Source organism: Camponotus vicinus, unplaced genomic scaffold (assembly GCF_025532165.1).
Source record: "Camponotus vicinus isolate PSW18456_S1 unplaced genomic scaffold, iyCamVici1.0 SCAF_13, whole genome shotgun sequence".
NCBI lineage: Eukaryota > Metazoa > Arthropoda > Insecta > Hymenoptera > Formicidae > Camponotus > Camponotus vicinus.
In genome coordinates, this window is record NW_028141949.1 from 9,899,908 (window position 1) to 9,916,158 (window position 16,251).

The following is a 16,251-nucleotide window of genomic DNA, read 5'->3' on the forward strand; positions in this document are numbered from 1 at the left end:
TTAAATGGTACTAACTACTATTATACTAATTACTATTATATACTACTATATACTACTTATTATATACTACTATATACAGGGTGAGCCATTTTAATTAACGCACGCAATTATTTCGGAAACAAAGCATTTTAGAGAAAAATGTTTCAGACAAAAGTTTTATGGTTTCGAGGGGACCATAAGATGGTATCATTGGTTTGACCTTGAAGAGTTATTTGAAGGTCACATGAAGGTCACCTTCAATTTCTTAAATGGAACCTACTATTTGTCATTGCATATTCTTGTAGCTTATCTCGAGAGCTTTCCAAAACACTATAATTAAGTACCTTTTCGTTAAGTACTTTTTGAGTTATGAGGCTTGAACTAATTTCTTCATTTTACATAAACCGTAAAATATCTTGTAAAATATTCATTTTTCGATTATCTTACCTTAATACTTTTACGTACAAAATAATGAGAGGAATCAACTGGTGTAAAGAAAACACATAGTTGTTTTGAAGAAAAAATATATAATTTGCAATTAACAATTCCATATTTTTTCTTAAAAACAACTATGTGTTTTCTTTACACCAATTGATTCCTCTCATTATTTTGTACATAAAAGTATTAAGATAAGAGTAGTAAGACTAAGCCGGTTCTAACGCAGGGGCTCCGAGGGGGGGTGAGGGGCGAGGGGGAACCGCGGGCGGGGGGGTGACGTCACGCGGGGGGGGCGATGACGTAACGCGGGGGGGGGTGATGACGTCACGCGGGGGTGGGGGTGATGACGTCACGCGGGGATGATGACGTCACGTGCGGGGGATGATGACGTCACGTGCGGGGGATGATGACATCACATGCGGGGGATGATGACGTCACGTGCGGGGATGATGACGTCACGCGGGGATGATGACGTCACGCGGGGGATGATGACGTCACGCGGGGGATGATGACATCACGCGGGGGATGATGACGTCACATGCGGGGAAGGGGGGATCGCGGCGCGACCGGTGGACGAGGGGGTCCGCGCGGGTAGGGGGATCCGCGGCGCGAGCGATGGACGAAGGGGTCCGCGGGGGTAGGGGGGATCCGCGGCGCGAGCGATGGATGAGGGGGTCCGCGCGGGTAGGGGGGGATCCGCGGAAAGAAGACGGTAGTGTGAGAAGAATAGCGCTACGTGTGGGAAAAGGATAGCGTAAAGTGTTTGTGAAGAGGACAGTGCGACAAGGATGGCATCAACGTGCGACAAGGATGGCGTCAACGTGGGACAAGGATGATGCATTGTAAGATGCCACATAGGTGGGAGCAGGTCGACGCAAAGGTAAGTGAGTGAGTGATAGCGGCGAGCTTGTGAATGAGAGAGAACGATAATAGCGCGAAGAGAACGCATACGAAAGAGAACTATAATATCGCGAGAACAACGTGTGCGAGAGAGAACGATAATAGCTAAGATAACGCGTGCGAGCGAGAACGAAGATATCGCGAGACTTACAACTAACGCGAGACTTATTGTTGGAACGATAGCGCGTACGAAAGAGAGAGAGAACGATATCGCTATACTTACAACTAGCGCAAGAGAGACGCAAGGGATGGGAACGCAAGGAGAGGCGCGTAAATAAATACATTTCTTTTCAATACTAAATATAACATTTATTTTAAAATGTGTGCGTGTATTATACAATTTGTGTTTTGTGTGTGTGTGTGTGTGTGTGTGTGTGTGTGTCTAATAAAATAATAATATAATAATATAAAATTTAAAATTTAAAAATTATAATAAAAATATAAAATTTAAAAAATATATAAAACATATAAAATATAAAATTTAACGGTCATCGAACGGAAACGAACGACTGTCGAACGCAAACGAACGGTCATCGAACGGAAATGAACGGTCGTCGAACGGTAATTGAACGGTCATCGAACGCAAACGAACGCTCGTCGAACGGAATTGAACGGTCATCGAACGCCCGTCGAACGGAAACGAACGCTCGTTGAACGGTCGTCGAACGGTAATTGAACGATCATCGAACGGAAATGAACAGTCATCGAACGGAATTGAACGGTAATCGAACGGAATTGAACGGTAATTGAACACCCGTCGAACGGTGACGGTTGAAAATTCCTGTTTGTGCAAGTCACGACTTTTTGCCAGGCCCATCGTGTTTTTGTATAAGGTTTCACTTTTACGATCTTAGCCCGACCCTTCGGCGCCGCGGTACATTCCAGTGGTCAATCGAGTCTCTCTGTATTAAATCCCCGGCCTTATCTCCGCGAATTACCGCGAATACCGGCTCTATTCCGCGAATAATAGCCAAATATTAATAATAATAATAACAACAATTCGAATTCATAGTGATAAATGACCGCGGTCCTCTCCTTAAGCTGTAATTAACGAAATTATGAATTGGGATTTAATCCGACGCTTGGGATTTAACGCAACGACCTACTAACCTATTTTCAACTTTGGGATTTAACGCGATGACCCACTGACCCAGTGACCTAATTTTTATTTTGGGATTTAACGCGATGACCCAGTGACCTAATTTTTATTTTGGGATTTAACGCGATGACCCACTGACCCAGTGACCTAATTTTTATTTTGGGATTTAACGCGATGACCCACTGACCCAGTGACCTAATTTTATTTTGGGATTTAATGCGATGACCCAGTGACCTACATAAATTGACCCAATTACCCCGTGACCTACTTTCCCGAATCCCTTTAAACCGACGCTGCGTTAAAGGGACTTAGTCCCAACCGAGACCTACTTTCAAGAAAATCCCTGGAAAATCGGATTTCACCCGATAAAATCGCTCTTCCCCGATGCGATCCCGCGTGTTTCGTGATCGGATCACTCAGGCCCCCCTTAATACCCCCGATCTCTCCCTGAGCTTTTGCCAGAAAGCTTGCGGTTTCGCGAATAATCAAACTAGAGCCGCTCTGTGCGCATTCTGTTATTATTCCCTGCCCGCTGAAGAGCGTCTACGGTATAATTACGTGACGAAACATAGACTTATAATTGGCGAACCCATCGGATTCGGGTGTTACTCCTGTGGAAGTAGATTAAGCAGCATCAGAATTAGCGACGAATGCCCCGAGTGCCCTGAGCGACTTCTAGACTATTGGCTACACCCTGCCAATCATCCAGTAACTCAAGACGGTAATATAGTCATCCCTATCGTGTACCCCGACGAAGAGTCCACTGACTCCGAGCCCGAACAATAATTCCGAGCGCTTCAGATCGCACGTATCCCCGGGAAGAGCCGCATAGGTTCGCTTGACCCGAAAAAGCGATCGAGCCCCGCGACGTCCGAATTCTCTTTTAGAGCCGCGACATCCCGGGACGTAACACCGAAGCGAATGCCGAGAGCGCCGAGGACCTCACGGAGTCATCGGTGAGACGAGCGTCGACCCTATCAGGCCGTTTATCGTTTAGAATATCAGGTAGAAGTAGCTCGAACAGGATCGCTGCCGAATTGCTGCCGTCATAAAATCCTTTCTCCTGACGAATTCATGTTTTCGGTAATTGCGCATTAACGAATGGCGGCCGGCCGACATGTCTTGTTCGAGCTCAAGTAAAATTAAGTGCCCTCTCTCCCGAGTATGCGCCGACAGTCAAATTAATTGTCTTTCTTGTTGCGATTATTGTGATTTTGTGAAAATCTTTGTCCGTTAAACTTTCGATACGACGAACTCGCACATATAGGCGACTGCGATAACCGGCAACTGCGTCGCGGCGTCGGTTCGCATATCTCCGAGACTCGAATCGTTCGATACCTTATTATCGTGTATAATTGTTCGCGTTTTGATGTAATTGTCTATATTTTATAAGTTCGTTGTCGCTCGATTCTTTCATTAATGCAGTAGATTCGTATAATCGACTCGCATCTACAGGGCGATCCTGAAAAACGTTATGTCTGTAAAATAACGTATTCCTGACACCATTCTAAGACAATTTTTTTTTTACTAAAATTTGATTTGAAGCGTAGTTTTTGAATTATTAAAGGAAGTAGTTAACGTATGACGGGTCGAATACAAGAGGCAAGCAAGGGTGGCGCGATTCACCGTCAGACGCGGGTGCTTACGCGGGGCGCCTGCTGCGATCAATGATCGAAAATCGGTCATTGATAATAAATAGTTCAAAATAAATAGGTGAAATAGATAAATAAATAAATAAATAGATAAAATAGTTAAATAAATATTTAATATTAATATTTTATATGATAATAGTAAAAGTAATAAATATTTTAAAAACACTTATTTAATCTAATTAATTTTTAAATAGATATCATATGATGTATGGATATCACACGCATTCATGATAATAATAATATTAATATGTTAAATGTTTATTGTGTTTACCGCATTCTTCAATCGAATACATGATCGCGTTCGATAGCGCCAGTAGTACATTAACCTACCGCAACCTACCATGACAAAAAACCGCTTGCAGTCGCCGAATAATTATCGTCGCATTGTCGCGTCGTGTAGTAACGTGTCCGCGCGTGTTTCTTTCATCGAGTGATTTTTAATCGCCAACAGTTATTATTCGACAGTGATTAATAGTGATTAGTGATAGAGTCATTAGTAAATTTCTCGTCTCATCGAGTGAGTAAATAAATGTGATTACGTTAAAGTTTATAAAAGAATACAGTTCATGAAAGAAGAAAAACTTTCAGTTAATAATTTAGTGTGGATTTCTTGTCTTTTGCAACGTGATATCTACGTTAAATTTGAGAACGTACGATCTATCGGAAAATTCATTTCTCCTTCAAGCAATTACAGCAATACATCAAAAGTCATCGAACAAGGTAATGATAACTATTTTTTGACGTTATGTGTGAAAACAGATCTCGGGAAGTTAGAGGGACAGTGTGTCAAAGGAAATTCGTGAAAAGAGAGGGGTATTTAGTGGGTAGGGAGTACCGAGTTGGTAATTCGACTTGATACTCGAGTCCCACATAACTCACTGGATCGACCAGTGGGTATGCATAAAATGCATTTTCCCCTCTCTCGTAAAAAAAAAAAAAAAATTACAGGTGAGTGAGCGTATGAGAGAGAGAGAGAGAGACAGACAGACAGACAGAGAGAGAATGTATGTGTTCGCATGTGTGTCTGTATGTGTATAGCGACCAGCTGATCGCAGCAGGCGCCCCGCGTAAGCACCCGCGTCTGACGGTGATTCGCGCCACCCTTGCCTGCCTCTTGTATTCGACCCGTCATACGTTAACTACTTCCTTTAATAATTCAAAAACTACGCTTCAAATCAAATTTTGGTAAAGGAAAAATTGTCTTAGAATGGTGTCAGGAATACGTCATTTTACAGACATAACGTTTTTCAGGATCGCCCTGTATAATCGGTTCTGTTAATCGCGCGGGCGGCGAGTAGATCTACTATTATACTTAATTCTTTTCATTTACGACAGACGGATGTTATTAAAGGAGCCAACACCGCGGTGTTCGTTATTAAAAGTTATTTGGGGTTCGTAGCTGCCGAGACTCGAACAAGTCTCGTTTAGCGCGGAATTCCGGGACTTTTCTTTTACGCTTTCTTCCTGCCGCGTGACACGTGATACCGCGGTGATCGCGCTCGAATGCCGGCCCGTCGCTGCCGGCTAATAATCCGATAATCAATTGTATAAAATCGCTCTACATCTACGCGAATCTGTCCGACATTGAAACTTATCCATATGTTAAATATATTAATTCTTGTTATTATAATATTATGTTTTATTTGCAGCCACCTTGTATTCTCGATCCTTCCTTGTGAATTATTAAAACGGACCGCCCCTCTGCCAATTTCGAGACGGGGCTAGTCGAGCGTCCGTCGCGATCTTTCTGAGAGCTTTGCATTTTTTTTGTGTACGGCCGATACGGTAAATTTTATTAAAGCTGTGCGGATGACCGCACCTGGCGCCCATACATTCTTTTGGAGAGAAACGTTTTTTTTTTGTTATATGAGAAGATCGCGCCGAAGGTGTGCCGTAGGCCAAAATCATCGGCCAAGTAATACCATCAGCCCTTAATAAATTAACGGTCACAAATTGGCGCCCAACGTGGCGCCCACTAAAAACAGGGCATCTCATGATTTAAAATTTTCCGTTAGTGATTCGTTGGCACAAGGAAGAAGGAACTCGAGAATAACAAGGTCAACTGTGATATATTGAATTTTGAATGTTGTGATATTTCTTTGTGTCTTATATTTGAACATGTATTTCTCTTGTATTTGAGGGTCGCGAGCAAATAAGATTTTGAAAATAACTGTCGGTTGTGTCGAGAATTGTGAAAGTGAAAGTAATTCGAGCTATTATTTGTCCTTTTCGCTAGAGGCTTCTAGACTATGATGAAATTAATTTAAAAGATTTCTTTCGTTAAAATAATTCTTTTTTTTCGCTTTGCTGCCTTACGAAGAGTCGATCAGAATAATTAATAGAAGAACCATTAAATTAACCAAGTCGAAATCTTTACTTCTCTTTGGGATAATATCGAACCTTTTAAAGATTTATTTCATGTAATTTAACTTTTACAGAACTTTACTAAATTTTCTTAATATTCAAATTAATATCTTTTCTTTTATTGTTGTAATTAGGAATCTAGTCTTTTAGTGTTTCCTTATGAAATTTATATCGGCCGGAAATATCTACGAATATCTTTACTTTCGGAAAAATTTTTTTTATATATTACCAGGAATGTTTAAGTACTCTCGACTTATGCTTGCGCACCCTCGCCACTCTTTTCATATGTTGGCGCACTAGTTGCTGCCTATTATATTTTTTTTGCAAGAAAATTTTATTGATGTGCTATTATTTTATTTTTATGTTCTTGTGCCTTGATTATTGCTATTGCTTCTTTGAGAGATATTTGAATATTAATCTGGCTTCTTTCAGGAGATATTGTGCTATCGTATTATTAAGCTTGTTGTTATTTTAATTATAATTGGGGAGAATGTTTGTGGAATTTCGACGTTGTTTTACGTGATTGGCTTGAAAGAATAGCTCGGCTGCTCGGGATTTCGATTGGGGAGTTTCTTTCGTGTACCGTCGCGGCTTGTTTCGTTTGCGGGTCGATCGTTCGGCTTGTTAAATCTTTTCGACTCTGAATAGTTGCGATAGTCAGCTTATCCCTGAGGCATGTCGTGAAATAAAAATTAGCACCCGTGGGGAGCCACCACACCCGATTAAGGCCATCAAAGTTCGCTGCCGTTAATAGAAATAAAATAAAAATTAGATACAAGTTAAATAACGGCTCGGTTTGAGTTTCGAGGTTTCATCTCCGGTATCAACCATGAGTCTAGAGAATCCGAACAGTACCGAATGAGTTCTGGCGCTATCGGCGGATCAGCTGAGGGTCGAACTAGAAAAACGCGGTCAGCGGATTGAGGGAACCGTCTCCACATTGAGGGCTCGATTAATTAAGTATGAGAACTGCGCGCAATTAGGATGGGAAGCACCACGTACGCCCACCGGAATGGATTCCGACGTTGATGAGCTACCTGAGGGAGCGCCGATGAGGCCCGGCGACGGGGGCGAACGAGCCGCGACCGCGGGGGAGACCTTGGAAGTGGATCGTTCTCGGTTGCATCCACGACCCCCGCGAATCGACCTGCCCCCTCGTACGGAAATTCGACCACCCGCCAGACCCGCGTCTTCCGCCATGGACGCCTACCACATGATGCGACGGTGGAATTTGCAGTTCTCCGGCGCTAGAGGTAGCGACGCGGAAACCTTTTTGACACGTATCGAGGAGGGTCGAGCGCTAGTAACGGTTAGCGACGAGGAAATTTTTAAATGTATTTCTTTCTTTTTGTCGGGTATCGCGCTTTATTGGTATCGCAGCGAACGTGATCGGTGGAGAACGTGGCGGGATTTTGAAGCCGCGTGGCGCGCGAGATTTGGCAACCCCGATTTTCAATTCGCATTGCGGGACGAGATCATGTGACGCACCCAGGGCGAACATGAGCCCATTGCTGATTTTATTACTTGTATTAGAGCCCTTTTTGATCGTTTAAATCCACCGTGGAGTCTAGAGGAACAATTGAATTACGCACCGTAATATGTTGCCGCGATTACAGATCTCCGTACCGCGCCGTACTGTTTATGACTTCACTTCTTTAGAGGACGCCGCCATGCGGGTGGAACGGAGTTACGAAGCTCTAACACAATATCGTGCCCCTCCGACTCCGAAGCAGTCTATATTCCCGGATTTGGCGTATCGACCGCCGCGGAAAACCGCGAAAGGCCCAGTCGCCGTAGCTGCCGCCGGTATAGCCGGCCAGTCCGGAAAGAAGAGTAAGAGCGAAAAACGGAATAAAAGAGGGGCCACCGGCCCTCAAACAGCCCCGGTGACGGCGGCTGCTGCACCTTCCGCCCCCGCGACCGCGAGCGCCTCATCTACGATCGCTAGTAGTTACCTCGTCCGCGCGAAATATAAAGTGTTTGAATTGCGAGAAGACCGGCCATATAGCCCGCGAGTGTTCGGGATCTCGTCGCCAATATTGCTACCGATGCGGCAAGGCGAACGTCACGGTGAAAACGTGCCCCTCCTGTTCGGGAAACGGGAGCGAGAGTCGTTAGGGCGAGCCGCCACGACTCCGAAAGACGGAAGAGAGGCCCGCAACGCGAATTCTGTTTACGAGATGGTCTTGTCTTATAATATGATCGATCCCGGGAATGCTTTAGATTTGCCGCCGCTGCATTATTGCACGATCGCGATAGAGGGAGAACCCCTAAGGACCCTGGTGGATTCGGGCTCCACCCGTACGATTCTCGGCGCGGCGGGCATAAAGATCGTCCAAAAATTAAACTTGCCCATCCGTAAGAGGATTACTAGGATCCGCACGGCCGACGGGCGGATAGCGAGAGCGGGCGAGGAGGTGGAAATTGTATTCTCTTTGAAGGGTCGGGTGCGTGAGATCTCGGCTTGCTTGCTGCCGAGTCTGACTGTCTCATGTCTGATAGGCATGGATTTTCTACGCAGGTTTGGCATGATCGTGGATTATGAAACCTCGAAATGGAACTTCAGAGCCAGTCCCTCCGTAACGTATTTATTTGAATCGCATGATGGGGAACCGCACGTGTGCAGTGGGCTCCCCGAGTTGACGCCTTTGCAGAATGAACGTTTAGAGTCATTTTTGAAAGATAAGATACCGAAAGCTGTCGAAAACCCCGGTGTCACTTCTCTCACTGAACATAGTATTGATGTTGGTTCACAGAGGCCGATTAAACAACGGTGTTATTTAGTTTCGCCTAAAGTTCAGGAGGCTATTCGCGATGAAGTGGATAAGATGTTAGAGGCTGGGATTATTGAACCTTCCTTTAGTGAGTAGTCCAATCCTATAGTCATAGTTAAGAAACCTAATGGGAAATATAGATTTTGTTTAGATTTTCGGAAAGTTAATAGCGTGTCCAAGAAGGATGCCTATCCGCTGCCGAACATGAACGGCATTCTAGATAAACTAAGATCGGCGAAGTACATCTCAACTCTTGACTTGAGTCAGGCGTATTTTCAAATACCTCTGGCCAAGGAAAGCAGAGAGATTATCGCCTTTAGCGTACCCGGAAAAGGATTGTACCACTTCACGCGAATGCCTTACGGACTGACAGGAGCGCCCGCGACATTCCAGCGTTTATTAGACAAATTAATCGGGCCGGAAATGGAACCGCACGCGTTCGCTTATCTGGACGACATAGTAATCGTAACGCCCACTTTTGACGAACATTTGGAATGGTTGGAACGCGTATTAGAAAATTTTCGCTGCCGGTCTCACGATAAATCCGGCGAAATGTGAGTTCTGTCGCTCACAGGTTCGCTATCTCGGGTTTATTGTACAGAGGGACGGGCTGACCGTGGATCCTGACAAAGTTCAACCCATTTTAGAATACTCGGCACCACGTAATGTTAAGCAATTACGCCGGCTCCTAGGTATGTCGTCCTGGTATCGGCGGTTTATCCCGCGATTCGCGACTCTCAGCGAACCGCTAACAAGATTACTGAAAAAGAATCAACGGTGGGAGTGGGCGGAAGATCAAGCCCGTGCTTTTGAACAGATCTGTTCACACCTGATGGCCGCCCCAACCTTATCGTGTCCAGATTTTAATCTTCCATTCGTTTTGCAGACGGACGCGAGTTCTATCGGAATCGGAGCGGTTTTGACACAAACGGCCGAGGGACAAGAAAATATTATAGCTTTCGCGAGTAGAGCATTGTCCGACCCGGAGAAGAAGTATTCCGTCACGGAACAAGAGTGCTTAGCTGTCGTATGGGCTATTAAGAAATTTCGACCATATTTAGAAGGTTATAAGTTTACGGTAATGACCGACCACAGTAGCCTGCGATGGTTGCATAATCTAAAGAATCCTACGGGTCGACTCGCGAGGTGGGCATTAGAGCTACTCGAATACGATTACGAGATAGTGCATAGGAAAGGCGCGTTACACCACGCACCGGACGCTTTATCCCGGATGTATGAGAGTGAGACCGAGGTCGCAGCGGTAGCTACCGTAGAGACAGATATACTCGCGAACACTGCGGACGAATGGTATCGTAGACATTTCACGGAGCTGGCCGACGCAACTAAAAGATACACGGACTGGAGAGTTATAGACGGTCAAATGTATTATTGTCGACCAAGGGCGATCGTGTCGGACATAGTTGAGGATTTAGATCGGTGGAAATTAGTACTGCCACAAGAACGACGAAAGGAAGCTTTGAGGGAGGCGCATGACGAGCCGCAATCCGGACATTTAGGGGTGGAAAAGACCTTCCAGAGACTCGCGGTCGCGTACTTTTGGCCAAACATGTTTCGGGATGTCGCGAAATACGTTAGACAGTGCGACACGTGTCAACGCACTAAAGTGGAACAGGCTCCCCCGACAGGACTCATGGGCCGCCGCGTCGTGGAGGGCCCATGGACTGTCATTGCTGCCGATATAATGGGATCGTTTCCCAAGAGTAAGTCCGGATTCACCTACATCCTGGTCCCTACGTGCAGGACTTGTTTACGAAGTGGGTAGAATGTTTTCCGCTACGCGCCGCTAACGGGAAAAAGATCTGTGAGGCCTTAGAGGAAGTAGTCTCGCGGTGGGGCACGCCAAAATTTCTGCTTACTGATAACGGTACGGAGTTCGCGAACCGAACCCTGCAATCGTTCGCCGAAGAGCATGGGGTCAGGCTCACTACTATTCCGCCATATCACCCGCAAGCGAATCCTGTGGAGCGAGTGAATCGCGTCTTAAAAACGATGATTGTTGCGTTTCTGGACCGCGACCACCGGGAGTGGGATGAGCACTTGAGAGATTTTCGCTTCGCCTATAACACGGCTCATCATTCCTCGATCGGAACATCACCCGCATTCTTGAACCTAGGACGAGAGTTAGATCCCTCTAATAGCTTACGCGATCGTTGCCGAGGGACGGCCGAAATCGAACCGCGGGACCCCGCTGATTGGTCCGAGCGAATGAAGAAATTTACGTACTCTATACGACTGGGTAGACGAGAATTTAGAGTAAGCCTACCGCAAGCAAGCCACTTATTACGATTTGAAACGACGCAATGTTGCTTTTCAGATCGGTGATCTAGTACTAAAACGCCACCATGTTTTATCGTCAGCGGCACAGAATATCGCCGCCAAGTTGTCACCGAAATTCCACGGACCTTTTCGCATTAACCGCATGCTTTCGCCTGTTGTGTGTGAGATCGTTAGTATGAATGGTGATTTTGCGGGTAAGGTGCACGTGCAGGATCTCAAGCCCTACCATATTCCGCTTCCCTAGATAGCTGCCGACGTATAAGCATTTCGAGAAGAAGCCGAGCTAAAAATGGAAGAGTGGCGCAATTTCAGGCTCCGATACCGGGAAACCATCGAGGAGATGCACGAGCGGTACCCGGGGTTCTGGATAGAGCTCCGGGACCTGGCGGAAAGTCGGGACCGCCGCCGAACCACCACCCGAGGAGCGACCGTACGGGAATTCCCCCGTACTAGGGACCAGGGGACCCAGGTCTCGGGAGGAAGGACGCTGGGGCAACGCCTGTTCGAGGTCGCCGCACCGGAGCCACAACACGCTGGCACACAAACGGAGGCGGCCGTCACCCAGTCCCAAGGGGTCCAGGCGGACCCCCCTCCGCCAGTAATAGTTGCCGCGCCACGGAGTTCTCCCGGAAAGGGAAGAGGTCACCACCTCCTGCTGCCAGCCTCTCTGAGGCGCCCCGGCTTGGCGATGGGGGATGACCCTCCACCATCTCTGCCTCCCTCGGAACCGAGTCGTGACGTCGCTCCACTCGGGGGGGAACCCCGGCATTCAGGGGCTGGAGCTGTAGTGGCCGCTAGACCACCAACCCGAGGTTCCACGGTTTGCTGGAACTGCCGTTCCCCTGACCACCGCTACTCCAACTGCCCGTGGCCCAAGGATCGGCAGTACTGCTACGGATGTGGTCGGGACGGAGTCACACTTCGCACCTGCCCTAGATGCCGGGACGAGTGGAGGGACCTCCAGCCCTACCATCCCGACAGGGGTCATCTGGGTCATTAATAATATGTTACGTCCAAACCCTGGAATGGATGGGCCGTGTTACGTCCTATTTTAGCGTTTATTCAACGACTCTGCAGGGCTTACCGTGCATGGACGAACAAGGTTGTATCTCTCAATTTCTTTTTCAGGGCAACCTGCTAGGCCGGCTATACCCTGGGACGCCGAGAGATTCAGGATCTTGTTAACGCTTCTTATTAGAGATAAATCAAGGTTGACAAATAAATAAATGGATTTGTATCATAATTTTCTATTTCTTTTTATTTCATTCCCTTATCCATATACATTAGATGCAGATATAATAATAATTTTTCCGTTGATATTAATGTTATATTAATTTTATAGGTCTACAATAGTATCGAGGAATTCCTCGCTGCTCAAATAGTCGAGGAGTTGATTTACCTCAAAGTCTGTAAAACTCTCGTCGCTCGGAGAGATGTCTATGGGCTCAAAATCTGCTTCTCCAAAAGCAAGCGGAGAAGAATTCGGGGTAAAAGGGCCTGAGAATGAGTCAGGAGTTCGTGGAGGGCTCGGCGGCGGTGAAGTCTGGACTTGTTGGTCCCTTGTCGCAGGGATTTCTCCGTTGCGCTCCCAGGCGCGGAGCAGTCCTAGCGGGATCCCGTTCGTAGGATTGTTTAAATCGACAATTATTGTCGATGCGTCGCTTGAGCTGTCTGAATGGGTTGTTTCAGTAATGTCTTCCTCCTCAGCTTCCTCGCCAGCTGATATCGCTGGGCTGTTGTCGTTGTCGCTGATTTCTGGGTTAAATTCAGGGGGCAAGGGGGCGAAGGACAGATCGAAGAGGGTATCTTCGCGATCGTTGGCGGCGTGTACAATATTAGGAGGGATATTATCCCTGTCTACAAATAATTGTCGTACAACGGAGGGACAATCTCGGAGCAATCGTTGTCTATATATTTCTCGGCGAGCTACGCCTGCGTTTCGCAGAGGGAATTCGCGACGAGTTATGGGATCTGGACGTCGGGTGTTGACCATCTATTAATAAGAAAAAGGTTCGAAATCCGATATGATATAATATTTCAATTAATTTTCCCGAAAATTATTATTATTACTTACGATGTCGCAAGAAAAAAAAAAGGGGTCACCTGTCAAAAATGAAAGTATCGTGTGAATAATATGTCACACACACGCATATGCACAGTGGAAGAGAAAGTAGATAATTAAATAAGTTTATTTTATTTCTCTCTCTGGATACTAAATTGTGATTTGAAAATCATTAATAAATTTTCGTTGTTAATCATGCCTTTATATTTCAAATTGTGTGTATAGACATAAAGTAAGAAGAGGATTATAGGATATGTCATTGAAATGACAGATTATCAATGCAGCTGGCTCAGTATATTATAAAATTTTCATATAAGCCTCAGCCAGTGTATCGTTACTAATCTCTGGGATGGATCTCGTATCTTGAAATCAAGGCTAGATTCAACCTGACGTGATTTACGTCAGGCAGCTCCAAAATTAAAGGACAACTTCCATCATCAGTGACGCAGCTTCAGGATAATTGTCAATTAACCGGGCTTAAGTTGTATCTTTGCCTAATCAAACGTCGATGTGACAGGAGGCCGCTAATTTTTTATTTGCCTCACCAGCACCAAGTCAAAAGGAAACCTCTATCATTGGAATATGTTCCTCAAGATAATTGCCTTTTCGCTGTGCTTAAATTAGGTTTGTCCTGCTGAAGCAGGTTCTTACTAATTACTGTCAATCGAGTCGTCTTATCAAAGAGATAGGTCCCATGAAAGACTTCCAATTCGAAGTATGATTTAAATAAATGGTGTGTATGGATATGGGAATATGAATGGTTGAAGGTAAGAATTAAAAATATAGAAAATGACAGTCAAGTAGCATGCGACTGTGTAGGTTATTAATTATTAATAAGTACTAGGAAGCAAAGAAAATTTTAATTGGTTTAAGATGTACTTACCAGATGATGAAGTTCTTGATGTGTAAGGATGACTGCTCTCCGTCGGAGACCGATTGCCTCGGCGAGGTCCCTGAAGAGAGGTCAGGAGCCGTTGAAGAATAACTGGCAGAAGACCGAAGTTGAATTTGAAATTCACTTTTATTTTAAAGTATACTCGAGTACAATATTTGACGGCTCTAAGATGCTTCCTTCCTTGTAGAGAGCTGGTGGTCAGATGATAGGTGATGTTGTCTCAAGAGCGTCGGGTCAAATGCTAGGTGATGTTGTCTCAAGAGCGTCGGGTCAAATGCACGGAAGACTGAGCTGCGCTCCCTGAGGTACCCTCTGATCCCTACTTTGTTCCAGGAGTCAGTGGTAGGGAAACGGGAGCTCTAAGCGTAGGTTGCTTGGCTGCTATTTGCTGCTCTAGCTGCCCTTCCTTTTGGCGCATGTTGTGACGTAGGAGTTGCGCTTTTGCGTGGAGGGGGAATGGGCTATCCGTGCGTTGGTTTGTTAATTTATAAAATTTTACAATAGTTTTTGGCTACCAGAATTCTCGTTATTTGTATACATTTTCTAATGTAGAATCTTAAATCTCCTTTAGGAAATGCGAAAGAAATGTGAACGGTTCTTCTAGCATGCTCCGTTCAAAAGCTGTCTTAAAATTCCGCTTATAATAAATTTTTTATAATTAGTAAATTCTGGTGTCATAAACTATTATAATTACAATCATTTTATAATACACATATAGATATATATATATATATATGTGTGGATATATATATATATAGTAGCTTAACATAGAAGAAATAATTGTTAATAATAATTAGGTGGTATAGAAGTGTTCTAATTATTACGGTTCGATATATCGAATTAATTCTGTTGTAGCGGATGGCCGTAATACCAGGCGGTCATGCCGGGTCTATTATCTTATCGCTAAATGAGCCCATGTACAACTGTACTGAATGAAGCTCGGAGGATCGCTTATCTCTTGGTGAATAATTTTATTCTTATATTATTTTATAGGACGATTTAATAATTTTGCTTGCAACAATTCATGTAGCTCTGCTACTTATTATGTAGGATATATACATATATATATATATTGGTTGTAAGATTTTATAGTTATAGTTTTTTATTGTCTTATCAAAATTTATTTTATAATAATTTAGTGTGTATTAATATTTTCATGTCAAAAATAAGAGTTTATTTGAACCTTATTACTTCTTAATTTTTTATTAAACATCCAGGCTCATTTGGCGTATGATTATATATATATATATATATATATATATTCTTTTAACAATTTTATAATCCTATGAATATTGCGCTCGCAATAAAAAGTGCTTCTTATAATATTCGATTATTCTCGAGTCCTCTTTGTCTCTAGACTCGGGCGCGTATGTTGAGACATAGTGGAAGATAAGATTATTGGCACGCGCCAACCGATAACGCACTGCGTTCGGCTTAGCCTTAGCCTTTGGCACATATAAGAAGATTTATAATTCAGCTCGATTATTCGTACGTACTAAACCATGTTTTACTAAATTTTATAAGATTGTACATTTGTTGGATTTCAATTTTATGTTCTAATCCTTTTAATTTATTTTGACATATCTTTTACGTCGTTAAATTTATGTTTTATTGTCGGTTATATTGTTCTTATAATTCGCCTTTTAAATTTCGTATGTATATGTGTAACGTATTCTCCTACAATTTACAACTTAATAACTTAGTAAAACATATTACAATATATATATTTATTAATAACCATGCGTGTTAATGGTCAAAGCAAAAGGTCGGTCCGAAATTTATTTCACGCC

General features: G+C 44.3%; 1 pseudogene; it reads right to left on the reverse strand.

Moving 5' to 3' along the window:
• The window catches only part of LOC145963943 (uncharacterized), a 32,708-nt pseudogene extending 25,335 nt beyond the window's left edge, over positions 1-7,373 (reverse strand).
• Positions 7,374-16,251: the final 8,878 nt, after the last annotated feature.